General features: G+C 39.1%; 1 protein-coding gene and 1 long non-coding RNA gene across 2 annotated transcripts in view; one reads left to right on the forward strand and one right to left on the reverse strand.

The window, feature by feature from the left end:
* The window catches only part of LOC137973807 (uncharacterized), a 176,094-nt gene that overhangs the window by 139,312 nt on the left and 9,282 nt on the right, over positions 1-27,500 (reverse strand). The gene's annotated exons all lie outside the window — the stretch shown is intronic.
* Positions 13,558-22,329, forward strand: LOC137973825 (uncharacterized). The gene is made up of 3 exons (XR_011117325.1): positions 13,558-13,809; positions 20,067-20,277; positions 20,873-22,329. It is a non-coding gene; the product is annotated as an uncharacterized lncRNA (long non-coding RNA).

Below are 27,500 nucleotides of genomic sequence, written 5' to 3' on the forward strand. Positions count from 1 at the left end.
AATTTATCTAAAGCGGAAAAGATTTGTGTGACAAACTTTTCACGGAAACGATTTTCATATGTCACGCAACGATTTTCATATGTCACGCAATGTCAAACACACAATGGCAATGACTTGCGGAAACCTTTGCCAATACAGGTTTAAACTAGGCTCTAAACTAAGGTGTGATTGCTTAACTGTAGCTCCACAAGTCAACACAAACTCACCAATTTTCAAGCCGTAAAATTGGAGAACAGGAAATCGCGTGCATGCTTGTCCAACCACATTTAGACACCGTCATGACACGACGCAGGCAACGCAAAATAAAGTGTGTTTCGATAAAAGGAGTGTATCAGAGTGAAACACCGTGTGGATCCCGGAAAATAGTCGTAAGTGAGAAGCAAAGGACTTTTGACAATCTTGTTTGAGAATTGCGTGCATTCAATAAAATAGCCTGATTAATAGCCCTCTGTTTTACATCAGTTGAGAATAATGGGAGACTCGTATAAAGTTACAACAGCTTCATTTCACCTCTTGTTTCACTTCCTTTGGTCATCGCTTTTTTGTCGGGAGCTCAATTTTTGTCACGCAATCGTTTGGGAAACGATTTCCATATATAAAAACGGGTTGGCCCGCAATGTCACGTGGACTATTAGAAACTGCACGCAGTCCGTAGTAGTGACGAGGTGACGAGGTGACGAGGCAAACACGATTAATGTACGTACGTGTAGAGGGGCTACAAGCCCGCGGGGGGGTTACTACCAGAAAAGTTGGGTGGGCGTGTGCAGCCAACGTCCCAAAACTCTCACCCTATTTACGACCAGAGTGCTAAACCATGCCCTATTTAAGACCAACATAGCAAAAATCGATACCCTATTTATGACCAGAACGCCTGTAAAACCCTACCCTTTGGGGCCGCACATACCCATATAGCCTTTATATACCCCGGGGGGAGGGGGGGGGGGAGAGCTACAAGCAACCACACCTTAGTTTGAAACCCCTTAGAGAAAATGCACAAGAAAAGAATTCAGATTTCCAAAATTATTTCGTTGCACAGGAAATCGCGTATAAGACTAAAAGACTAAACTTGTCCCTTATGGCCGGGTAATTAGCTCAAACATAAATTGGACTGTAAATTGGACTACGAGTTCGTAATGCAGTGTTAGGGCCATCTTTTGACATAAAAACTCGCTGTCATGTACTGATCTTTCTCAAGCATGATCGCCCATTTCTACGGCCACATTTGGTAAAGGACGAAATTTTCACCAAATGTAAATGTCCTCGCCCTCTTTTTCCCTAACGTATTCTCTTTTGGAAGGAGACTTTTATTTTTGAAACGAATTTATTAGAATTCGAAACTTGAATTTTCAAAATGTTTTCGATATCTATGATTTTTTTAAGAAAAAATAAGGAAGGTCATTCCAAACCGTAAAGAGTTTGAAATAATTAATCAAACAAAACAAAAACAAAAACAAAAACACTTTTTAGAAACCTGTATGGGGGTGGAATTGTCTAGCAATCCCACGATCATAACCGGAAATAAACCTATTTACTTACAAAAGGCTCTCGTTCCTATCCTTAACACCTCGAATTGGCCCATATACACTTTGTCGTGCCTTACAGGCATGAAACGGACTTAAACACACATATATTTCCATCTAAAAATTTTTGAATAACAAAAGCAAATACAGATTGTAAAGTTTATGCTGAAAATCCTATAGAGTCAATTAGGTGCTGTTTGTGAAGCGGTGTTAATAGTGGTCTTACATGACTTTGAACAGTTAGAAGGGATGGCATAAAATGAGCTAATTTTTTCTTTATACATGTCAGGTTTGCGTGGAAATACACATTTCCCATTTTTCCTTGCCTCCTCTCGCCCGCAACTGTATACTCACGACGCATTTTAGATACCACTACCATATCTGCAGGTGGCGGGACATGGGTTCCTGCACTTCTAATTGGCTGGCTGCACCCATGACAGATGCTTACACGTGGGTCACATAGGTGGAGAAGAGTTACCTCTGCAAGTCCCGGAGGGGGATCTGGCTTCAGGGTCGGTCCTTGTGTGGTGGGAGAAAAGCCATCTGGATGTTGAGGAATCGACAACGGTAAACTGAGGGGAGGTACCTGCAAAGGAATTGTATTTAGTTGCACTGGAAGCGAAGTGGGAAGAGTGCTGTTTTGTTGAATTCCTACTGGCAACTGGTCGCTGGGTGGAATTCTGCTGTGTTGAGGGAAAACCGTAGGAGGCCCGGTCACCTTGGCATTGGATCTCCCCTTTCTCCTTTGGGTGGCCTTGTTTTTCTGGCCGCTAGTCTTCGGAGCTCCCACTTCGGCCATTTTGGAGAAAGTACCTGTCTTTCTCCTATTCCTAAACCACTGAAGATACTTTGAGAGCATGTTGAGTTTTTCTGCTACAGCAACAGTGTGACTGCAAATGTTGTGGCGCGCCCACCGAACGCAGCTTTCGTCGCATGTCACCCGCCCAGTGTCAGAAACTTTAACCGAGTGCGGCTTGTTGGCTTCTTCTTTTGAAGCCACAAACCAGAGATCTTCTTTTCTGGCGTCCAGCGTAAACGTTGGTGACTGCACCAAGGAGTTTTGAGAACGCAGGATTCGACCTGCTTCTGCAAACAATTCCTTCAAAACGCTGTAGGGAACTGTTATTATTTGGGTATTTTCGGGTTGAACTGATAGCGCTGGTGGGTTCGTGAACTCCGAGATCTCGTCGTCATCTACTGTTTGAGTCTCTCTTGCTATTTGCTTACAAGTGAAGAACTCCTTCCTCAGTGCTTCCTTTTGACGCGCTGTCATTCGATAATAATCGTCTCCCACTTCAAGATGTCGATATCCCTCGGCTACCTGGTATTCTCCCTTGCCTAACACCGCCAAAAACTGCTCCTGTTCTTGCCTTTCGACCAATTTTCGTAAACGTTCAACAATGTCACAGACCGTTTTCCTTTTCCGCCGAGAACTACCATCATCCTTGTCTTCCTCTTTAACAATTCTATTCATTGCCTCGCTTGCATTTTGCGTGTACACGTCCGGGGGGAAACCTAACCCGCACATGGATCTAGCGCCAGCTGTCATAGTTTCCCTTATGGCAGATGCCTTTTTCTTTATAAAGTACAGGTAAAAGTCAGTGCCTTTCGCATGTCTTTTTTCCCAGACTGTCTTAAGGTTTTGAAGACCACGATCAAATTCAGTTCCATTCTGGCAGTGGACAAGTCCAGCCTCTCCTTCCCGGCCAAAAATGTCCGCCATGTATTCTTTTCCCACGGCTGGCGGAACCCCCAGAGAAGACAGTTTGCTCTTGATATTGTCTTTCATGTGCATGTCACATCGCAAATGCATCGCACTTTGAAAAACATTTAACAGGGGGTTTGATAAATTTAATTCTCCGTCGGTCCCCACCACAAGGACACCAGCACAAGAGGGGTGGCATTGGACCATTTCCGATGGAAGTACATGATAGGACCTTTCCAATCTACTTTTGTGTAAAATAGCTGGCCCGATGAAGACTGGATTATGACCCGATTTTGTTTCCAAAATCAGGTTACGATACGTGACGAATGTTAGGTAATAATTGCACAGCTCAAACGTGGCATCTACGCCAAGAACGCAGAAGTTAGCAGGATTGCAGCAGAATCTCTCAACGTCTACGAGTTGCCTCTTTGTCGCCATAAATATAATTGGTTCTGGCGTTATTTGTACGGATCTGATAAATGCAGTGTTCTCATTTACCATTTCCTCTTTGCATTTTTCCATTACAACTTCCAACGAATCTTGCACCCGCTCAGGTCCACTCATACTTTGAACCACATTATATATTTGCTTACGGTCCCTTGGCAGCTCTCCAGATGTTCTGAGGCTGTCTATTCCACCGCAATCCTTAACAATCGAGTGAACGACTTTTCGGGGATCAATTTTTTCCACTTTTGTTCTTATCTTCATCATTGTACTTTTCATGGTGCGCTTATACGGTCGGCTACATCTTTTACTATTCCCGTGCGGCTTGCCTTTCACAGTTTGTTCACCCCTAGTGAACACGTACTGCACAAAAGCGTAACGATAATGTTGCTGTTTATGGTCCAACCAACATGTTTACACTGGCTAATTACATTCATCCTTATAACACTAGAAACTCATCTAATTCCAATTTTTATATTCCATTAGTTCGAACTAATATACGAAAATTTTCAATCCGCTTCCAAGGCCCTAAATTTTTCAATTCTCTTGACAGTCAAATTAAGTCATCTGGATCTACCGCTCAGTTTTGCAAAAACCTTAAAAGATTTCTTCTTTATCGTTAGTAGCATCAAATTCTTTGAAGTATTTACGCTTTTGTATTTTTGTGGATAAATGTGTGTGTGTGCACTCTTTCGTCTTTTTAATAATATATTGTATTACGTCCCAGTGCTATCTTAAACTTAATTTCTTAGTCTAATTTGAGGAAGCCCATAGCTCCATAAGCTCTTATAGTTTCTTTATGGGCTTCCTCGCCTTTTTTACAATTTTTTGTATTTTGTTTATTAAATTGGATGCATTATATGTAATCATGGCAAATAAAAACCTTGAAACCTTGAAACCCAAACACGATGATCTTCTTTAAGGAAGGAAGGCTGTCGTTGCTATAATACCGGCGGGTCAATTTCAATACATCTTCCCTGTGGCAATTTCTCTCGGAAACTTTTTTCACTTTTGCCGACTTTTTCCTAAAATAGGCATTTTTAACACCCACGGAAACCCAGCTGCCCATTTGATCGCATTTTAAGTCATCTATGTGATCTATCGCCGAGATATCTATTATGAAGGAAACGTTTTTGTTTACATAAGTGGGCACTACTTTTGCAACGTTTGCACTGGGTGCTTCAATCATAAGGATGTTTGCGGCTTCCTGGAGGTTTTTGCACCTGCCAAGTCCCCACTCATACAAGGGAAGCATTTCCTCGTCGTCAAAAAACAAGGGCTCCGAATCTCCATAAGACGAATCAGTACTTCCAAACCTGAAACAGAAAATAACGTTGTAAGGTTAACTCCTTGAATAAACTTGTCAACCACATCTCAAATATGACGTTCAATTATCTTCTAGCTGCGTTGAAATTACATTTTAATGCACAATTGGGAATAACAAGGGCAAGAGGCTCCATGTTGCCTACATGGAAGCGCATGCGCATATATGGCGTTGTTGTGAGAGCAAGGGTATTCTCTAGGAGTATGCCACATGTCGGAAAAATTATGTTCTGTGCATGAGCAACAAACATTCATGTACAAATTCTCATGCACCCAAGGGAACCCGGAACCTAAACTTATGCCACTCTATTAAAACTCTATTAAACTCTGTTAAACAAGTATTCTTCGCATTCATACGCGCCGGCCGTACAATTTTGTTTTTCAGTACTTACTCGGAGGTTTTGTCCGAGGAAAGTGAACTAGCGCGTTCGGTTCTGGAATTTCCTTCACTCTTCACGGCGACCCTCTCGTTGCTTCGCTCTCGTCTAAAATCAATAGGGAATGAATGAACCAACGAAGGAACGAAGAAACGAACGAAAGAACGAATGAATGAATGAATCAATGAATGAATCAATGAATGAGCGAATGAATGAATAAATGAATTAATTAATGAAGGAATGACGACCGCAATTCATAAACCGTGTTGTCATATTTCAGCTTTCCATAAGCTTACCAGGTTCCAAATGCACGGTAAACGTTTTCTATTTTGGCATTACTTTTAAATAACTTTTAACGATTGGACAGGCAACTTCTTCAAATAATTTACATTTCACAACAAGTATATAAGAAGTATATTAACAAAGAAATAAAAAAGCGATAACCCGGACTGCTAGAAAAGTTGTTCGTGTTCGTGTTACAGCTTGGGGTATAAAACTAGTGAAGCGACATCACGAATCGCCTGTTGTGCTTTACTTTAGCGGTTTTCCTAGCTGACTCGCTTGATTCTCCCTTCAGATGTTTTGTCTGAATAACAAAATTCACTTTTCCCTAGTTAACGCTAATAATAGCGCAACTTTTAAAAGAGAAATGGTTCTGAATCAGCTGTTTTGCTCATTCACAACAACAAACAAACTTGTGAAGGAAGCTGCCAACGATTCCGCCCGGGTTAGCGGGCAAGATCGTAAAAAAATGCCCTCTCCCGGAACCAATGAGATTGCAGGATTTGGACGATTCCGCCCGCTCTCAAGCTCAGAAAAAAAATTAGTAATAATAGTAGTAATAATTATTAGTATGTACAAAGAAAAAGGATGAAAATGCATGCAAATTCTCAACAATTGATGTGAAATACATTATGAAGACTAAAAGTAAGGGCTGTTCACATTAATTGGTATGATTACTTACTCAGAGGCTTCGTCAGAGGAAACTAAACTTGGGCTCTTAATTCGGGGCTTCCTCCCGCTCTTCGCGACAACCTTCTCATCGATTTCCGCACGTCTTAAAATGATAAAAAATTAAGGGAGAAATAAAAATTCCTACAGAAAAGATTTGCCACCATTCATTATGTAACCGCAAAACATAGAGTCTTGACCTGTTCAAACGTCTACTTTGTCACGACGCACTTTTGGGTTAGGGTTAGGGTAAGGAGGACTTAAGACGATGGCTAGCTTCTCTTAACAAAGTACTTACTGGGATAAAGAATACACCATGAAACAAAATAACAACAATTGCAAAGGTGTCTAAGTAGTGAAAGAGCAAGCTGTGCTGTGTGTAACGTTCCGTACATAGATAGAATAATGTCAACATTTCTCACCGGATTGAGCAGCCCTTTTTCACTGGTGATACCGCTTCAGAATCACTTGAGATGATAAGAACTTCTTTCGCTGCCCTAAGGAGAATCAAGAGCGTATTTTCGTTGATGCTGTGTGACACCAAGTATGGTGTCACACAAGGCAAGCGACAACAAGGTAAGCCATCAAAGTTTTGTTTACGTCGAAAGGCAGGAGCAACTAATTATCTGGCGACAAGAAATTAAATCTTCTCGGTGTTTGCGCAGCTTTGTTGTAGCTTTATCAATGAATTTCATTTCAAAAGTTCAAACAAGTACTGGAAGCTAATTATCAAAGCCCAAATATAAGAGGTCTGTCTATTTGCTTTCATGTTTCATTCAATTTAATTTGGTTTTCATCGTCCTTAACTTCCATAAACCAAAGGTGTGTTTCCTGCCGTTTACTCGCACGGCAGATTACCCGCACCGCCTATGTTTGCATCTGGTGACAAACCCAACCTCGTCCCCAGGGTTCTCTCCTACTCGGCCCCAGTGGCGCCACTGAGGGCCGAGTAGGAGGGGACTTTGGGAACGAGGTTGGCGACAAACCTTGACGGAAAGCATGTTTCTAGCGCGTCCACCTCCTAAATTTACTCGCTAAAACCGAATCAGTAAACGAGTGCTATTTTCTTCAAACAATCTCGTGAAAAGTGTAGTTAACCAAATCCGTAAATTGAAAGCGAAAATGTTAAAGAGTGCTTAGACCTAATTAATCACTGCAACGAGTGCTATTTTCTTGACACGATCTCGTGAAAAATGTAATTAATCTAACATTAAAATTCACAATTGATCAATGCTTAATTCGCGAGTCACGCTATAAGAATGACAAATTCTGTTTTGAATAAATTTCATACTTCAACTTGAATTTATTAGTTTCTGCGTACTGCGTAGCAAGCTACGCAGAACTTTATTCGAGTGGCAGGGTACGTAGGGTTTTCGTCGGTACCATTTACACAAACGTTGCAAAATTTTTAAATGATTTTCCTCAACTGTACAGCTTTTCCGGCGTCGGAAAAAACAAAACTTTCCTCCGCACAACTGACATTTATTCAAAACAGCACATGAGCTTGCCAAAACCAAACCTTCACTAAGAGTCCCGCGTTGATTACATTGCCTCAACCTTTTTTTAGTAGGCAATGAAAAATGGTGTACTGTCGAACTTTACCAGATCTCACATTTTCAGTGACAGAGTGAGAGCTGGGTACGAGATTAGTCTTAATCTGATCAGTCGACTATTATAATCGATTAGACATACTTACTTTCTGGCGCATTTAGTCCACAGTTTACCTGTGAGGAAGAATGCGAAAAATTACTTTTTGCTCCTCTCATCCAAACCAAATTTAAGAACGAGTAAGTAAGTAAACGTTTTAAATTGTATTCGAAGGTATGTCGGCAGTTTTAGTGACCTTTGACACATTGACATCGATTAACCATATTTTCCAACATTTCAAACATATGACCCCTAGACGCAAACACATGAGTCGTCGCACTATGTAGTCGCACTGTTTCCTAGCCGATACAAAGAGCATACAAACTAACACCTAACATCTAATCCAAATAAGCAAGAAAGTAAAGGAGTCAAGGATCCACACACGTGTTCTATTGAAGAAGTCCAAAGCGGGAACTGCACAATCGAGTTGACCGCACTAACCTTGGTCGCGTCGTGGGCCATTTTCAACCTTTCTTTTACGTGAGGTAACAACCAATTTTGGCTGTTTCCGATCTCGGACACTGAAAGAAAAAGAAAACTAATCTCGACTTACTACCCGATAAATAAAAAGGTTATTAAAATTAACACGTGGCTTACCTTTCCTCTCCAGAACTAGTACCGGAGGAGCACCTTTTTCCTAAAAAAACAATGAACATAATAGATCACAAGAATGAACAACTGTGAATAATTGATATCAAAGATAACCAATTTGCAAAACATCAGTGCAGCTACATACCTTGAACAATTTCGGAGTAAGTAAAATCCATGTCAAGTATCGTGTCGATACAAAATTGAGCTCTCGACAAAAAAGCGATGACCAAACGAAGTGAAACAAGAGGTGAAATGAAGCTGTTGTAACTTTATACGAGTCCCCGGAATGTGTCAATCTCCCATTATACTCAACTGATGTAAAACAGAGGGCGAAAGAACGAAATAACGAAATAAATTTGGAAATCTGAATTCTTTTCTTGTGCATTTTTTCTAAGGGGTTTCAAACTAAGGTGTGGTTGCTTGTAGCTCCCCCCCTCCCCCCCGGGGTATATAAAGGCTATATGGGTATGTGCGGCCCCAAAGGGTAGGGTTTTACAGCCGTTCTGGTCATAAATAGGGTATCGATTTTTGCTATGTTGGTCTTAAATAGGGCATGGTTTTAGCACTCTGGTCTTAAATAGGGTGAGGGTTTTGGGACGTTGGCTGCACACGCCCACCCAACTTTTCTGGTAGTAACCCCCCCGCGGGCTCGTAGCCCCTCTACACGTACGTACATTAATCGTGTTTGCCGTCCACCGCGTCACCTCGTCACTACTACGGACTGCGTGCAGTTTCTAATAGTTCACGTGACATTGCGGGCCAACCCGTTTTTATATATGGAAATCGTTTCCCAAACGATTGCGTGACAAAAATTGAGTTCCCGACAAAACAGCAATGACCAAAGGAAGTGAAACAAGAGGTGAAATGAAGCTGTTGTAACTTTATACGAGTCTCCTGAATGTGTCAATCTCCCATTATTCTCAACTGATGTAAAACAGAGGGCTATTAATCAGGCTATTTTATTGAACGCACGCAATTCTTCCTTTGCTTCTCAATTACGACTATTTTCCGGGATCCACACGGTGTTTCACTCTGATACACTCCTTTTATCGAAACACTCTTTATTTTGCGTTGCCTGCGTCGTGTCATGACGGTGTCTAAATGTGGTTGGACAAGCATGCACGCGATTTCCTGTTCTCCAATTAAATGTGGTTGGACAAGCATGCACGCGATTTCCTGTTCTCCAATTTTACGGCTTGAAAATTGGTGAGTTTGTGTTGACTTGTGGAGCTACAGTTAAGCAATCACACCTTAGTTTAGAGCCTAGTTTAAACCTTTATTGGCAAAGGTTTCCGCAAGTCATTGCCATTGTGTGTTTGACATTGCGTGACAAATCTTTTCCGCTTTAGATAAATTTGACCTATCGTCTATGCCATTGTGTGTTTGACATTGCGTGACATATGAAAATCGTTTCCGTGAAAAGTTTGACCTATCGTCTATCGTCTATCGTCCATCGTCTACCGTCTATCGTCTATCGTCTATCGTCTGTGTTTTAGCACATGCCGAAATTTCTGGCATGTAAATGCCGCAGCGAGCAGTTCTTTCTCGACCTGCGCGTATCGAGATTCGTCTTCTGGGAGAGCACGTGAGGCATAGGCCACAGGGTTCCCATACTGATGGTATACAGCACCAAGGCCACTCTTAGAGGAATCGACAGACAGCGTAAGAGGCTTTAAGGGGTTGAAGTTCTTAAGGTGGTGCTTAAGAGATGTCAGATTTCAGAGCTACAAAAGCTTGTTGCTGAGGGTCCTCCCAAGTCCAGTATATATGTCATTCCGAAGCAATTGGCGTAGTGGCGCAGTCTTCTCACTAAGATTGCTAATGAATTTGTGAGGATAGTTGATCATTAAGAATAAAACGCAAACAGCGGTTAAAAACATTTTCTTGAGCTACATAACTTTTATAAACTTAACGTTTCGTATGTTACAACATACATCATCAGAAGTGATTAGTATTCAGTTACAGATAAATATAAATTCAAAAATACAGCTTTACAGACTGGGAACTAACGAAATTGATTGACATAAAACGACTAAAAATATGCTAATAATAGAGATAAAGTTTCTCGCTGCCAACGGTTTCATTTAAGGCTGGCCTTATATCACGGATAAACAGAGACTCTTTAATTTTACAATGCATATCTGATCGACTAGTTGCTAATATTTCAAAACGATCCCACTTAATCATATGGTTGGTTAAGAAAACACGATCAGCAATTGCAGATTTGTGACAATTTGTAGTATATCAATTTTAAATGTAACCTGTGTGGTGCAGGTTATGTTGGCTACACGCGGCGGCATTTGCATCAACGCGTAGACGAGCACAAGAATGCGCCTTCCTCTATTGGAAAACATTTCCGTGTGAAACGTTCTTACGTGCCCAATGATCTTACCAAGAATTTTACCATCTTAAAAAGGTGCAAGAACAAGTTTGACTGCCTCATTTATTTCATTTTTATTTTTTTAATGAACTGAGACAAAGTCTCCATGTACAGTCAGACTCAATTTGTGCGAAAGTTTTTTACATTTTGAATTATGTTATTCTTGCATGTTTTTTAACACTCCTTTTTTACATTTTCAAACTTAACATACTTTCACTTCTTTGTTTTATTCTTATACTTTTGCAAAATTTTTTTATCGTCACTTTTGGCTTGATAATGACCAAAGTTCGCTCGAAACGTTGTTCTCTTTTACCGTTAGTTTTTACTTCACATATTAGGTGGCTCTTTAAAGATTTGGCCAAGTGGGGGTTGACATTTTCTGAGTAAATTTTTTTTTCAGTTTGACACTGATGTCTGTATTGTTTTTGTTTTGGTATTTAATTCCTTTAAGCACGGAGTCCCTCAGTTTGCCAATTTCATTTCTGATAGTAGTTTTTCTACCAAATTGTGTGGGTAACCTCTATCCCGCGAATGTATTTTAAATTTTCAAATGTTTTCCTTGAAATTGTCTTTTGAGGATTCATAGGGCTTCACCGTTTATTGCTTGGTGGGTGACAAGAGGTGAAATTCGTATATTGGAAGCTCTCCGTTGGTTTAACATGTGTTTTTTGATCCTTGCATCTCTTTCCTTTGTATACTATTGTGTTTAGAAACACAGTTTCAGTGGCAGACATTTCTCCAGTGAATTTAATCGTAGGGTGATGTAAATTTGCTTGTTCGATGGATGTCGTTATGTCCGGTTTATACTCATGTCCCACAGGGAAAAGACATAGTCAATGTAGCGTTTCCAAACAATAGGTTTTGAGACGGCTTTGCTTAAAATTTCTGTTTCAATTTTAGCCATTCATGAATAATTGGCAAAAAAAACCAGCTGTCTTGGATCTCATGGTTTGCCTTGTAGGCGGCAGCTTCTTCTTGACGGTTGCGAGTGGCTCTATATCTTTGTCATGGGATACGAAACTGGCCTCACTTTCCTCGAAAATCGCACTTTTCCTGTCTGAACTCAACTCCGAACCGTCCTCTGACGAAAAAGACGAAGAACTTGAAGAAAAAAAACATTTCTTCGTACTCTATTTACTAAAAACCATGCAAAAAGACTTCGCTGGATGATGAAATGAAGTCAAGGAGGGAACGCCACTTGACAAAATTGTGGCCTCAAGTACTTGTCGTTCGAGTAATGGTGGACAAAACTTGTACACTTTCGGGCAGCCTTTACAGATGTAAATCATCGTCAGGTTAGCTGAGGACACCTTTTTTTGTCAACTTTAGGGTCTAGTCTTTAACTAAGGGTGAAAAAATCGAGTATTTCGTCGCAGAAGCCCTTTAATTAAATCGTAGAGGCTGAAGAGAATTTATCTTTTATAGACCGAATGCATAAATGGCGGCAAAAAAAAAACAACATTGTTTTGTTTAGGTGCTAATTAGGGTCACTAGCTTCGTTTGCATGGACAAAATACAAAAGAAAGGCTAGTGAGTCTCATAAGCACATAAACAAAAAAATACATTTTTGGCCGCCATTTATGCATTCGGTCAATTAAAGGCTGTGTAAAAGTGATACAAACTTCTCCTGACGAAGAATTCTTCTTTTAATGGCCTGTACCACAGTAGTGTAAATCGCTCATATACGGCTGCAAAGCATTTGCATAAATTTTGCATATTGGAAATAGAGAGTTTGTATGGGAATGGCACCTTATTAAAAATGACGGATTTTACGATGAAATGATATATGAAATGGATCATATATGAACTGCGGATATGAAATCAAGTGAAGCTATGATCTTCGCAGTTATGAACGCAATCTTTGCAATTGCGTAGAGAAGCTCAGTTGGTTAGAGCGTCGCACGCGCACCGGTATCGTGAGGTTACGGGTTCAAACCCCGTTGAAGTGCTGAAATTTTCAGGCTTCTTTACGCAATTGCAAAAATTGCGTTCATAACTGCGGAGATCATAGCTTTACTTAATGACGGCTTAGATGCAAATCAGGCGGGAACCTCATTAACGTCCGCCATTTTGTTTTGGAGGGAAGCAGTCCACAAAAGAGACCTTTAGATGCACGTTTACGGCTAACCGCAAACTGAAGTTTGAGATTTGCGGTTTGGCGTTAGAAGTTGTGATAGTTCGTGCATTTAGATTTAAGTAAACAAGTGCAAAGCTGCGGAGGCCGCCATATTGAATTTCCTCGATTCTCAGCGTTGATGTTTTAGTCAACGAAATAAATAAAACCACGGCTCTTTTGATTGTTTAATTCACATGAAATGAAAGATATAAAGTTGCTTTTTATATCTGCCCCGTTCATACGTGGGATAAGGTAACTTCCATGCCATAAAGAGCTGAGGCAAATTACTTACGTGAAAACCTACCTTCCGCCGTTGAAAACGTCAAAACTTATCCTCGAACGTGACGGCAAGCGCTAGTCATGTGACTTCTAGCAGTTTGAGGTTAGCCGCAAACGTGGATCTAAAAGTCTCTAAAAACTTTTTTGTGACCACTTTTAAGACGGAGCTTAGTAACCGTCTGCTTTTGTCACGGACGTGACCTGGGCCCTAGTGATATTAGTAACTGACAAAAATGGCGGCGGGGTCGCTATTTGTGTATTCTTCGGGGGAAAGATTATCTCTCTGCTGATTTGGATTCGCATTATTCTGGAGAATTGTGCTTTAAAGTGTGCAACCTGGAATAAAGCAAGTGTTTCAAGGGCAATAGACATTGTTTTATGGGTACAAACGTAAAGAATGTGGCGACGGGAAAGTTAAAGTGATCCCAAGATATGTTCACAACACAACAAGAGATCATTTTGGGACCACTTTGAAGGTGAGGAATTAATTTTTCTAATCAGTAATATGGAAAGAGACTAACGTCATTTATTAATGTTGTAAATTCTAACGTTTTCTTATGAGCAAAGTGTTTAATTTTCTAATTAAAGCAAGCTGTTGGCCCTCTTTAGTATCTCCTTTGAAAGGTTCAGCATCTAATTTCTCCTAACAGTATCATGGATTGATTAAACGTACAGTGCTGCGTTATGAGAATAAATAAAATCATTAGCTATGAAGAAATCGTTTGATAGCTTTGATATCAAACAATATTTGATATTATTATAATTTATGATAATAAATTATTAACTCTAGAATGCTCTGCATGAATTCTTTGTATAACTAACATTGTTATTGTAAAATGTCTATTCTTGTTTAACATTTCCTTTCCTTGTACAAACCATAGATAATTACATAGTTCACTTCCTCTCTAGATTAGCTTAATTTGCCAATTGTGGGATAGTGTACTTTTCTTTATTTATATTGATGAAGCTGGTAAATAAAATGATAAAACTGACATTTTCTGACAAGAAGTTTGGCAAATCAATCATTATTACATAGTATTTACCATAAAGAAGAACTATTAAATTTTAATATTTAGTTTCAAGTTCTGGAATTCTTGTTAGGGTTTTTTTCGTGCATGATTTATTTGCTTCTTTAATAAAATGCCTATAAAGTGAAAATTTGTTGAATTTGCTCTGTTCTAGGATAAAAAAATGGTGTTTTTACAAACGCTCAAAGTTGCACATTTTTGTTCTTTTAAATTTAAAGTAAGAAGTATTACTTTTTAACGCATTGACTCCGAGGTTTGGGACTTAACATATTTTACTGTCAGACTGTCTAACACCAGACGATCTTACTTGTCAATGGGGGCGGTCCAGGGTGGTTCAGGTGACAGTGCGTTCAGATTAAATTAAATTTGTTATTGTCATTTATACATGTATTCCTAATGTTCATACATATGAGAATTAATTTGGGGCACCTGTAGACTCGATTAGTTTACCAACTATTTAGTTGTCCCAAACTCTACACACACAACAATAGTACCTCAAGTATATTTGTTCTTTCTTCTCCCTAAAACGTTTTCCCCTTTCATTGTTTCATAAAAATTGTATTCATTCGATTCTTTTCTATTCTACAATATGCATTATATGTATTACACGATTTTGTTGTAACACTACTGTATAAAATTAATTATCCTAACTTTTACATTGTATTTACATGATTTATTCTCTGAGTTAAAATTAATAGAAATTGACTTGACTTGACTTGGCTTTCTAAAAATACATGTAAATCCAAGGGACTGGGTCAACTTTTATTGAATAACAAAAGCTTCTGACATTATTTTGTGTGCAGAGGTTTCCTTCACTCAAGCTACAGTACAATCTTTTGTTACATGATATTTTGGCCGCACACTTCAGATATTTCCATTTTTCCTGGAAATTTTGCCCAACTTCCAGCACTCATTAAAGCTCTAATAAAAATTTTTATCCTAGACAACTCAAACTTTAGTATTCCGAATTTAAATCATTTAACTTTCAAAAAGTGCAGAAACAACTTTCGCCTCACAGGCATTTTAAATTAATTTTTAACCTATCTAACTATTGTTTCTATTATGTTTAAATAATACAATGTGCATGTGTTTTTCAATAATATTACTAACGAGTATGTCTAGCATTTGGAAGACTTAACTTTACATTTTGGGCCAAATTATGCAGGCACTTTGTATTAAAAGAAGTCTTCCGTAATTAATTTAGTTGTTGTTTTTCATTATTCTCTTGTCCACCCACTCTTGGTTTCAAAGATGGCTGTTTGTACTGATGATGATTTTATCTTTGACTTGTGTCTTGATATTGAAGTTGGTTGTACATGTACAGTACTTTAATTTTGGCCCTGCTGTTCTGTAGAATGGGCAGTGTAAGCCTATTGCGATCTTTTCCAAAGTTCACAAAAGCTGTTGCAAGCCGGGCTGCGACTGATGCTTGTCCTCTTCATTTTGAAATGATGTTTCTGTAAATTTCCAAATATTTCTTATAGCATGCCCGAAAATTCTTATCAGTTGTTCTAAGCTTCAGTTCGATGTCATCGCTTACTTGTCAGTGAAGTCTTATTAATAATTATGTTCTCTAATTCAAACTCGTCATTAACCTTGGAGTCCTTTTCAGGTGAGTGGATGCTACATTGTGCCTCGTCTGGCGTTTTACACAAAGAGAATTAACATCTACAGTGTACATGTATAGGGCACACTGGTCACCAATGGCCATTTCCATTTTAGCAGGAAGCTTTTGACAGAGATAAACACATTTTTATAATTGAAGTTCTTTGTGATTTTCAATGGCAAGTTTGCAAGGCTGAATCTTTCTTCTGGTCTCTGAGGAATACTGTACATGTAAAGTTGATACCGGCAATACCATAATGATTATTTTATTTTAAGTGCCACTGCAGCTTGATGAGCACAGGGATTGCCATTGCTTCCCATAGGGCAGCTACACATTCCACTTCTGCAATCTACCTCGATCATAGCTAATACTTTGTGTACTTCTTAAGCAGTTCTGCTTCAAACAAAATTGGTTACTTGTAGTGGTCTTCTCTTCATACAGCGATCAACTTGGTGAAGCTCTTCATTTCCTCGACTTTACAACAAGGATTTGGAAAAAAAATGAAGAGGAGAATTTACAACAGTCAGAAGTAGTTTGTTTGATAATGTGAAGCTGGACTGTAGAAGCTGTTGCACCAAAACACTAGGGAGCTAGATAAAGATTTTCCAAATGCAAGGGCAAACAAATTTCTTTGAAAATACATTTGAAGGTCTTCTGTGGTAAACTTGAAGAGTTCAATGAAATTGTAGGCCCTCTTTCCTGAAGGTAAAACCACACTCTTAAATAATGTTGATCATGGATTCAGTGTACATGTAATTGTCAGAGTTATTTCCTCTGGTGATTAGATTTTTGCAATGGCAAAGAGCCCACTCTTGCTGCCCTTTAAAGATCTTTTTTCATACTCTTGGTAACAATTGGGATATTTTGCAGTAACCATATCAGGTGCATTGTAATATAGATTCTGCTGCTGCTTGGAGGAGTTCTTACAAGTTTTTGAAAATGCCCCATCAGTTGTTGATGATCATCTCTATTTATGTTGTTGCTGGAGTTATATAGCCAACGCCAGAATATAGCTTGCTGGAAGTGGAAAGTACAGAGCAGTAATATTACTTCTTTCCAGGTGTCTAAAAGATCCCCCCTTTGTCCAGAGTCATCATCAGTCATAAAAATATCTGGACCTGTTTTTGGTCCTCTGCCACCAAAGGCATGTGGAGGAAACGTATTTTGTACTTTTTCAAGGCATTGCCTTATGACATGCTGTGATTGCCCAGATGTAATCCACACACCTACATTTGTAGTGGCAGTCAGCACCAGCAGGGTGATGTGTGCACGTGAAATACACAGGGTTATTGTGTGGGCTTTGCTCACACTAAGTTGTCATCCACAGCATTTGTCGGTATATGAGTCTGAATTGTCATGTGATCCTCAAGACTTTGTAGAGGCTTGCGTGCTTAAGTGCATGGATAGTAGTGGTGGCCATCTTGTTGCCTTTCTGTTTGCTGTGATTCGTGTCCACGATGTGCTGCTTTTGAGAAAATTTTGCTTTGTTTTCCCCAGCTTTAAGATACCAACTAAAGGAAAGTGGTCTTTCGTTTTTGGCGGGTACTGAATGTGGACATTTTGAATTTGTTTGGATTTATCGAAAATCTGGCTCTGTACTTTCCTATTTAAAACAAAAACGATTGCAATCTCATTTCTTTCATTATCTTTGTCAGCTGTTGATAGAGGGGAGTTATTAATTTTTGCTCATGCAAAGAAACATTTTAATATCGTCCTGAAGATTCAGTGTGGGTTACACCACCTAATTGGAGTCGTTTTAGTCTAAGATTCATTCCCTGTCATATTCAACATCAACAAGTTGTTCAGGCACAGTGCTCATTGGATGAGCCTGCCTTTGTAACTGTTTTTTGTCTTGCACTTTTTTTTAGCAGCCTCTTGTTTTTTTTTTGGTCAGCTTTTTTCGTTTTGCCCTGGCATAATAATAATTTATTATATACCGTCTTGTAAATGAAATCCACTTTCCAGTTCTTGAGCGACCATCACTTTCCATTTTGTATTTTATGTACAGGTGATGTAGCAAGTTTGGACATCCAGTTGTCTACATCATCCTAACTTACATTGTGTCAAGTCATGTCACATTCTTGATACAGAAATGCACTCTTAAGGTACCTTCTAATACTGAAAGATCTTCAAATTCAAAATTTCATTTACACTCATATTCTGTTGGCAAGATACAATGTATGGTAGCAGCCTTTGTAGGTAGATATCTAGGTGTTGGTTTTTTTTCTTTTGGGTGGCACAGTGCAAGAGTAACAATGTTCTTCATTTATGCTACAGCTGTAGTCGACTAGGAGAGTCACTTGTCTAGTAATATTTCCCTTATTACTGATAATACTGTGCACTGGCGTAGAATTTCAACTTGCATTGGAAGCTTGAGTGTCTGAAGAGGTATTGTTTGGAGCTTTTCCTTACACAGAGGTTGTGTTGTCAATAATTAAGCTATGATTGTCTGTCAAGATTAATTTTTAGTTTCAGGTTTCCCTGTCCAATTAGTTTTGTAATGCCTTGTCAATCTTGGTTGCTCAGCATTGTTTTTCTTGAAGCTTTATCTGAAAGAACTTTTGGGTAATTGTAAGTTGTAGCTTGGTTTGGGTTGTCAGGGGGTTAGGGTTATAAAATCAGTCGATTCTTGGTTGTCCATAATGTCCAACAGGGTTTCATTTGAATCATTTTCTGACCCACTTTCTGTCTTGCAAGTTGAAGTGTGCTTGTCTAACAGGATAATGTTTGGGTCTTTCCCTGACACAGTTGTTGTGTAGTCAGTTGAAGCATCCTCCTCAGTAAGGAAAAAGACAAAAGGAGGCTCTGCTCGCAGGCTGCTTGATTGTCTAGTAACAAGTTGCCATTTAGGGCTTTCCCAAAACCAATTGTTTTCATGGCAGTGGCAGCTTTGTTTGATGTTGATTTGCCAGTCTGAGAGCACTGGTGTTTCCTCTTGGATGCAGGTTTTCCATTTGGCTTTTTACTTACTGTAGAGGTATTATATTTTAATTTAATATGCTTTTCAGAATTTTTCACATGTACAGAGACAATGAATTCCATACAATGTCAAGTATGAGAGAGTGACAAAAAGTAACCTTTTGATCTTGAGTAAAATCAAGTGGCAATCCTAGGGCAATGTGCTCTGCCTATGTGGCTACAAACAGTCCCCACATTCATCACTGTTGAGCTGCTGTGCAATGTCAGATAAAGGAATTACAAAAATTAAAACTTCCAGTTCTTCAAGGTCCAAGTATTGATCCCATTGATGGAGGCACAACATGTTAGGAAGTTATTGACTCTAGAAAATAATCCCATTTTTGCACCAGCGCCATCATACAGAGAATCCAGATAGACTGAAAAGTTCTCTTCCAGGTTCACAACAACTAGGCACCAGTGCCTGCCATGGTTGGATGCAGTTGCAAGAATGACCTCTGAATGTTGAATAATTGGGTAGAGTTGATGAAACTTGTACTTCAGATAATTAGTTTTCTCTGGAGGGTGTTGCCATTCTTAAAAACATGTCTGAGTTGAGAGTAGGTACTTTGTTACCGGCTGCAGTGGCCTTCTCCACATTGATAAGAAAAATGTTAGACAGCCAGAAACCTTCCTCTTCTTGCCTGCGCAAAATTCTATAATGGTCGCCACCTTCCCAGCCACATGTTCTGGAGTGTTGTGGGATGGTATGTTCCATGGTTGCAATCAGTTTGGCTTGCTCTTTCTCTGATTCACATATTGGTGTATACTGAACACCTGGGTAATTTATTGCTGTTCCTTTTTTTTTTTCTGCAATTTTATTCACAGTACGAACACTTACACTACTTACAGTACTAACATTACACTACTTATACTTACACTTGTCTATTAAATTTATACAATGTACCTGCACAAGTCACAATACATACAAAACTGTAATCTTGAGCAAAATACAAAACATAACGATATGTTCCTAATAACACTGTACTATCACTAACAATCCATTTTACATTACAATATTGCTTATTTACATTACATTTTTAACGGACTAGCAGAAATTAACTTAACTGAAAGTTTGCCCATTTTTCCCGCAAAGATTCCATCTTTTTATCGATATGTCTCCATCTTTTGCTGTTCTACACAGGTCTGGATTTCTTATAATTATCACACCATGGCTCCTTCATGGGGGGCGCTTCCATGTTGGACTTGGATTGTTTTGACTTGTTTCGTGGCTTTGTAATCTCACAGGCTGCTGCTCAGTGTCACTCCATATTGAGAAAGAACTTATTCCTTTTCAAGAGACTTCCACCATCGGGTCATCAGAAAAATCTCTTTCATACACTGTAGAACACCAGGTAGGCTTTTTCATGTGAGTGATGTGAGTGTCATCTGCAAAGTAGCAAGACCAATCTCTCTTCATGTAACACACATAGTGGCCAGAGAAAAGCTTGTTGCCAGTGTGCACCACCACAGCAACAAGCTTGTAGGACACTCATGAGATTTCAGTTGACTGGCTCTTGTCAGGGGTTTGTATCTCACAGATCGAGCTGCACCATGTCATCAACTCAAATTACTCATTCAGCACCTGTCATAAACAGTTTAGATTGCATTTACATAGCCTGCAGTGCAGGCGTCTTGTTGGGCCAGTCGAGTTCGCTTGTTGGGGCAATCGAGTGCGCGTTACAATCTTGCGACCGCCATTTTATAGGCCGTGCCATGTTAGATGGTGGGGTATGCTTCCACTGCATGAAAAATTCAAGATGGCGGGTGAACTTTTTACGATGTCAGCGCTCGCTCCAAGAAATGTCGCCTGCTAGCATTTACAAGACTAGTACATGTTGTCTTTCCCAGCCTTGCATTGAGAGTATGTAATGTGTTAGTCAGTCAGCACTGCAGTCATCAAGTCCCCACTACTGTTGCTGATCATGTATGCTCTATTAATTCTTGTAGGTCATCACACAGAACATACCTTTACAATGAAGAGGAAGAAGGGTTTCCATTGTAGAGAATGCAACTCACATTGTTACTTGTCAAGCATACATGTAGTTCAAGTTTCACTTCTCAGATTGACGAAAAACAGTTTTAGAAATGACGGATCACTATGCTGGGGTATGAAACCACTGTTTTGGTAGTCACTGGTTTTGTAACCCAGCTCACAGCAAAATTCTTCAAAAAAACTCAGCAGCATACTGCTGCTTTCCTTTCTGAAAATCTGAGTTGATGCTTGGAAGCATGCAGATAAGTGAGTTGGGATGAACTAACCCAGGAGCAGTCTTGTAGGCACGGATTTGGTACTGCACACTATGCAGGGCTTTCCTGTGGAACATTATTTATTTTTGTACATGTAAGGTACTTATCCAGCAATATAATTTGCCTTGTCATAATTATGTCATTTGATTGGTTGTTGGAAGCATTTTTGACAACAAAAAAAGGCCACCAAAAATTAAGTATGTCTAAATGCTCCGAAAAAAACAGGTAAAACATGTCCATCAAAGTATGCATTAATTGCAAAGTTTACCAACTGAAGTTGGCTTTTATTGGTATGGGGACTGGTCTCAGGGAGGTGGTTTTTGTTTTTTTCGCTAAGAACACTTACATTCTTGGACAAAACTTGCACTTGTTCTTGGACAATCAACAAATTGTTGTGAACCCAAACCTACATGTACGCATTCAGTAATTTTAAGTCATGGACATCCATTATTATAATACATGTAGGTAGTTCTTTTCACATATACATGGAAGGTTAGCTAAGTCAATCTTTATTTCTTTATTTATTTAATATTTGCACATTCGTTATGTACACTGTATATAATGATAAAGAGATGACATAATAGAGCGTTTTCACAGGGCGTCACAGCAGCCATGTAAAGAAATGACAGCCATGCTAGTATACCAAGCTAATTCTCTGGGAATTGAACTCTGTTTTCATCCAAATACCTTGTTTTGTTTCAGTAATCCAATATGGCTGCTGGTCACGTGAGTGAAAACGCTCGTTATAAAATTATATACATCTTTTAAAAAATTAAATGGAAAAAAAAAACTGGTAATAAGTACTACAAAAAAACAAGGTGAACAGGGGCCAAAACAATCAATTCAGTTCAATTCTTTGCTTATTTTTGCATTGCACACTGTAAGCACTGTGTAAATGGGTTTTCATTACAAGTTAATGACCTCGATGCATCTAACTTTTAAATGCTTCCTTGAAACAAAGTAGGGGATTTTAGGTAAAATTTTATGCCCAAAAATGGAAATAAGCTCAATTGAGCAGTGGTTCAAAAAAATAAATGGTATCCTCTCCCTGCTTTGTGATGAAGAGACAGGTCAGCTACATTAATTCCAAATAAGGAAATTTAAAACCTTAAAAAGGCACCAGCTTGAAACCAGAATTAAACCCATCAAGGTTATCACCTTCTTGTTTCCATGATAGCCAATAATGTGTTACTTTGGAAAAGTTATTATAACTGCACTCTGAATGTCTAAGCCAAGACATTTGTGATCTTGAAGCATGATTGTGCAAACCCTTCACTTTCAAGGATGAGGACTCAAATATTCTGGGATTACAAAGAGTAAAACCTGTAAATTCCACTGTGTAAAAGCATTTATCTTCACATTATTGAACCTATCCAAAGATCAAGTTAAGACTATTAACCATCAAAACTGCAGGACTGAATCTGTACATGTCTGTGGCTTTAACTTTATACAGTGGATAACCTTTCCTAAACAGGCACTACAGCTGTACCACTATGACTGTAGTTTGTAGTAGCTTATGTGACAGACTGAGGAGATTATTGGACAATAATTATAATGACAAAGTCATCTCCCATACAGATCACACTTGAATATGGCTACAATATCATGATTATACAAGTGTGTGAAAAATATTCTTATTCACTACTTGCACAATCCCATATGTAATGCAATACGTTTTGAGGGGTTCTTTACATTAAAAACAATATTAGTTTTTTACTCTGGGGACTGTATCATACTTCAGTGTTTAAAAGCAAATAAACCCCCCCCCCCCCCCAAACAAAAAAAAAAAAAAAAAAACGTATTACATTATGGGATTGTGCAAGTAGTGAATTACTGGTTGTTGTTTACCATTTACCAAAAACATCTGGAAATTTCGGTTGGAATGTAAATGGTAAGCCTATTTTGGTCTTCCCAAAGGAAAATTTTCTGGATAAAACGGGATTTCTTGAAGGGTAGTCTAAAATTCCCAAAGGGAAAACTTGTTTACCATTTGGATTCCACCATGATTTTTACTCCCTCCAGACTCTCTCAGTAAACTTGACAAATTTTGTGACTGGTACACGCCGATCCCAACTAAATTTCCCATTCGGGAGTTTTTGCTTACCATTTCAACAAACCTAGTACCAACCGGTTTCTGCTTATAAATGGTAAACAACCACTATTATTTATCCACGTAGTCCATTACTGAGTTCCATTGACATGACACAAGTAAAGAAAAGAAAACTAGGGTAGTAGAGTGGTGGTGAAACACGAAAGCTCACCTGCTATTTTTAGCCAAACATTTCTCCCTATTATGCTGAATATCTTAAAGACCCTTTGGAAATCTTTCTATTGAAAGCACTGCTTGTAAAACACTATTTTCAAGTATGTATTGTTTAAATTTTGAATCTCTGTTGGTGCCAAACAGTACACATACTAGAGGCATTAATTGTTGTGAGTTAACTAAAACGGAAACCGACTACACAAAAACTCGCAAACACAGTGACTGGCTAACAGTACTGATCAGCTCAGGAAGACCAAAGCCCGCAGCCAAAAATTAAGGCAAAACACAAGTCACCAAGTATAATTTCACTTCAAAGTGGTCCCAGATTATCTCTCGTTGTGTTGCGAACATAATTATTTTGTTGATTTTGGGACCACTTTCCCGTCGCCACATTCTTTACGTTCGTAATGCCTATTGCTCTTGAAATGCTTGCTTTTTGCCACTTTTCACTCTTTGAAGCACAATTCTCCAGGATAATGCGGATCCAAATCAGTAGATAGATTATTCTGTTCCTCGAAGAATGCACAAATAGCGCGGCCCAGGTCACGTTCGTGACGAAAGGAGACAGTTACTAACGCTCCGTCCAAAAAGTGGCCCCAAAAAATGTTTTCGCTGATGACACCACACGTACAGGGACCTACTCACATTTGCTCGAAGCAAAAATGCCTAATCAATCCCACTCGAAATGTACTTACGGGACTGTTTACAAAGTCAAAACATCCACGCTGAAAAATACAAAAGATTTTCATAGTTCCAGAGCATTTATTGCAAAACCCTGAGAAAGAAAATTGCTTAACATCATCTCCGCAACTCACGACCTTTACGCGCTTTTTACTTATATCCTTTCAAAACAACATTTTCTTGGATTATAAGGTTATTACTGCAACAATGCGGCGTTTGGTTTTTAGGAGAACTATTTCTCATATATACAACAAACAAATTCTTGTCTGCCAACTCTCTCGCTTTCCCGGGAGTCTCCTAGTTGGTCATCAAATCTCCCAGTCTCCTGCCCCGCAAGCAGTCTCTTTCGATCTTCATTGATAAGTCGGGAAGAGGAAAGAAGACTCTGCTCACGGCCTGCACGTTTCATATGGAGCATGCGTTAACAGTGAATATTGTATTCGATGTCAGTCACACGTGACCAGTGGCCACAAAACGAAAACAAACGGTCGGGATATTTTCGAAACAAACAAGACAAATTCAATTCCCACCCTGGTCAGAGTTTTTCTCTGTCCTTGTGTGGGCCCATTTCCATCAGTAGGGCTAACGCTCACATGGTTCGTATGGGATAGAAATCGAGCACTTCACATTACTCTATTCAGTAAACAAGACAAACGTTCGGAATTCGACAGTATATTTTTGTGAATAAAGCGTTTCAAAGGTATGTTGTTTGCTCACCACGTCAATGTCATGAACCGTTTTCAAATACGATATGAAACCAACTAAATACTCCTGTTCCACAATAAAGTGGTCTCAAGCGATTCTCAAAATCCAAATTAAGAAAACCTTGAACTACGTTCAAAATCATAATACTCCCGTCTCATTTGAAAACAATATAGAATTATATAGAATGGTCCTTAGTGATTCGGAATTCTGGTTTAAAACCATTGTTGCTAACTTTTCTTCAAGCGTTTTCAAATAAAAGTTTGTTAGCGTATGCTATAATTGATTAAAGAATCGTGCGTTAAGGAAATAAAATCGTAAACTCGTGTAAAGAAAGGCCGCGATTACCCCATTGGATTTAAAACAATAGCGCTGCTATTAAATTATAGTTGAAGCGCGACCAGGCTCAATATTTTGCTCGAAAAGTGTATACATTTTTGCATTCGCCAAACCCCCTTTTTCCTTCATTTAGGTGTTTTCAAAAGGGGTCATTTCATTACATGTCCGCTTTATTAAATTTCCTCCTCAATAGAACTCTTTCGTATGGTCTAGGCGAACGTGACTTACCCCTTATTGGTTCGTATAAATGCATGGAGATAGTTATGAAACTCGACAAGTTCAAAGGATGCGTTTTTTTGGGAAAATCCAAAAATGGATTTGTGATCTCCGATCAATGGATTCTTCAGCGTCAAAAAAACACAAAATTCGAAAAAGGATTATTTTACATGACAACGCAAACCAACAAACCCAGAGTTGCATGCAATTTGAAAAAAAAAAAGAAGTCGTGTTTAACTGGTTTGTTTTGGAGAAATTCTTCAATGAAAATGCCACCAGAAAAAAAAAAAAATACCTCAGCGATTGATGAAAGGACTGAGTGGAGAAAAGCATGCCTTCTAAGGTACAAATCGATTACAGAGGGTATTTTTTAGATGTGGGAAAGGTGCTAACAATATTATTGCTGTCAAAAACACTTCCAGTGTAATTTCTGGTGTGAATTTGCAGTAGATCTAACTATTTTCGATGTATTCGTGTCTTTGATCGCACGGTAAAATGGCGCGAGAAAAACATTGGGCTAAACTGTCATGTACGGTAGCTGTTGTGTATCATTTTTCATGGAAAACCGCTTGTCAAAAGTACTTTTTTCAAATCCTTTCCCAAAAAAAAACGCTGAAGTGGTGAATCTCAAAAATCCGGATTTAGATTTAATCCGAAGTATCCTCCTCGAGTATGGATTTTGGATTTCCCCCAAAAAACGCAAAATCCGTTTTTGGATTCAAGAATCCTTTTTCGGGTTTTCCCAAAAAAACGCACCCTTACTTTCATATTTTTGTCCGTATTTTTAGCCTTGACCCTGCACAAAACACACCTTTTTTCGAGAAGATAACCAATCAAATCCTTCGATTAAATTATGCGAAACTAATTTGCAAACCCGTGCGAAGGAAAAACAAAAGATTGTGCAGGGTCACGGTCAATTCAACATCAATTGCGACATTGTTCTTGCTTTTGAAGGTTTTAAGGTGTCTTAACAAGTCCCTTGATTAACTGTGATCTAAACGCGGCCCTGCTTCTTATTGGTCTTTCTAAACGTGGTCCTAGTTCATCTGATTGTTGCCAAGCAGTCCAAGACCACCTAGAATAAATGTATAGCAAGTTTCTCTCCGGGAACAGGAGTAGGTCACTCGGACCCCCACACGTTCCCACTTGTAAAATTAGGGTTTGTCAATTAACTTTCATTTTGCGTGATGTTGGCCTGATTTCCGGTTTGCGTGACATTTGCTGCGGACTTCCGGTGCTACGCCCATTTATGGACTCCTGCTGCTCATTTGTATTGACCGCTTCCCACCAAAACAAAAATGGCGGATGTTAATGAGGTTCCAACCTCATTTGCATCAAATCCGCCATTATTAATAGGGTTCCATTCCCATGGAAACTCTATAATTTCCAATATGCATATTTTATGAAAATGATATGCAGCCGTATGTAAGCGAGGAATACTACTTACCACAAACATAAGATGAAATAAGGGATGGACATGAACACTGAATGCTGAAATTTCCACTACCACTGCAATCACTCGGCCTTGCTACAACAGATCACAGCTGTTCATGCTATACTCTTATTATTATTACGGCATACGTTATGGCCAACCACGAAAGACCCTTCTGTGAACCTATTTTCGCAGTGGAATTTTGGTGGCTCCCAATCTCGAACCCATAGTCCTCGAGCTTTTTGGTCAGCGGGTGAGCCCCCGGAGAGAATCTGGGATGGCAGACTTAAACATTTTTTTTATTGGACTGTCCGACAGGAAGTCGGTAAGTAATATAACTAAGTACCACACAGGAAGCTCCAGAATTTGGAGGGAGATTCGAAATCTAAAACTAGTTTCAGTGCTCTTTGTTTTTTTTTTTTTTTATCGTCGCTGTCTTCCCCTAACTTAAAGCACCTCGAGACTTAAAGCATCTTAGAAATATATAAACCACAAAAATAATTAATAATTAAACGTGGGGGTTTGAATTGTCTACAGCCGCTGTTAAACGTTGAAACTTTTTTGGCTGAAACTTGTGTGCACCGGCGTTGCAAAACATGTTTCAGCAGGCGTTGCACCTTGTAACATGGTCGGTTTCGTGAAACTTTTTGAATTTCCGTTGCGAGACAAGTTTCACGAAAAGTAGAACCGCTTTC

The sequence above is a fragment of the Montipora foliosa genome, chromosome 10 (genome assembly GCF_036669935.1).
Source record: "Montipora foliosa isolate CH-2021 chromosome 10, ASM3666993v2, whole genome shotgun sequence".
NCBI classification, from domain to species: domain Eukaryota; kingdom Metazoa; phylum Cnidaria; class Anthozoa; order Scleractinia; family Acroporidae; genus Montipora; species Montipora foliosa.